This window comes from Stigmatopora argus, chromosome 20, assembly GCF_051989625.1.
Source record: "Stigmatopora argus isolate UIUO_Sarg chromosome 20, RoL_Sarg_1.0, whole genome shotgun sequence".
NCBI lineage: Eukaryota > Metazoa > Chordata > Actinopteri > Syngnathiformes > Syngnathidae > Stigmatopora > Stigmatopora argus.
Genome location: NC_135406.1, coordinates 12,272,220 through 12,273,378, shown reverse-complemented (window position 1 = coordinate 12,273,378; position 1,159 = coordinate 12,272,220). Strand labels below are relative to the sequence as shown.

Here is a 1,159-nt window from a genome sequence, read left to right as displayed (position 1 = left end):
TCAGTTTCCGGCCTGGTAAGCGCCGACAGCTCTTCCATCTTATCCCATGATGGAATGGTTGGTCAGAAGCGTTGCTTCTTCTCCCGGCACTTTTGCCCAGCTCCGAATTTCCTGCGGTATTGAGGTGTTGCTCCTTCTGCTGCGTATTGTAACAGCTAGTCCCATGTGTATGACAGCATAGGCATGGTTGAATGGTTCCCAAAAAAGAAGTAGCCGAAAGAAGCCAGGCTCACAGAACAAAGAAAGTTGTAAAAACATTAATGTAAAAAATATAAAGTACAAAGTAAAGTAAAGACGAATGTATTAAGAAATATTAAAATGTAATTTAAAAAAAGATAGAAGGGCTGTAAAACACGAAAAACATAAGAATATACAGAGCTACTGTCACTGGCTTCCGCGTGACGACGCTATCTTGGGGAAAAAAATGTATGCTGAATGTAGTCAATGTAGCGCTTTGCTTTCATATTACAGCAAAAAGAGTGGCACCTCGACGCTGAGCAGGCATTTAAACAAGCTGTACTGGCAAAAATGATGATCGTCAATCGATATATTATTATATCAAATGTGAAGGTTTATACAGTCTTGTTTAACTTAGATTTTGTAACAAAAGAAAGGCTTTAATTTGATAATTGAAATCACCCCTCATCCTCATGAATAATATATGAAATTTCAGATTCGCTTCTGTCGTTTCAATCATTAAATTTAGGAACTTCAAGAGTTAGTATATGTATTTGGACAAATAGAGGGGTTTGCATCTCTCATGGAGATACTGCAATACCAGGATGATGCGTGGAGTGGAAGGATCAAGCTCCTATTCCATCACCTAGTCCCAAATATCAATTTAATATATGGTCCCCATTTAGGAGACATAACAGATATTAAACGGATAAGAACAGATACTACACTTGATCTTAGTCAAAAGGCCGAGAAGCGATATTCCTTAAACAGACGCGAAGGACAACTTCATTCCAGATAATTCAACCTTAAGTAGTGGAAACACACGTCGGATGTCAATAGTAACATACATTTACATATACAACAAACTACAACGACACACGTTTAGTGTGATAACAGGGAAACTCATCTCATCCCATTTTCTGAACCGCTTTATCCTCATTAGGGTTTGCAGGGGGTGCTGGAGCCAATCCCAGCTGTCTCC

The 1,159-nt window shown here is 39.0% G+C and overlaps 1 non-coding gene across 1 annotated transcript; it reads right to left on the bottom strand.

The window, feature by feature from the left end:
* Nucleotides 1-744: 744 nt before the first annotated feature.
* On the bottom strand, nucleotides 745-935 carry LOC144066369 (U2 spliceosomal RNA). Its single transcript, XR_013297543.1, has one exon. It is a non-coding gene; the product is annotated as a U2 spliceosomal RNA (small nuclear RNA).
* Between the last annotated feature and the right edge of the window lie 224 nt (nucleotides 936-1,159).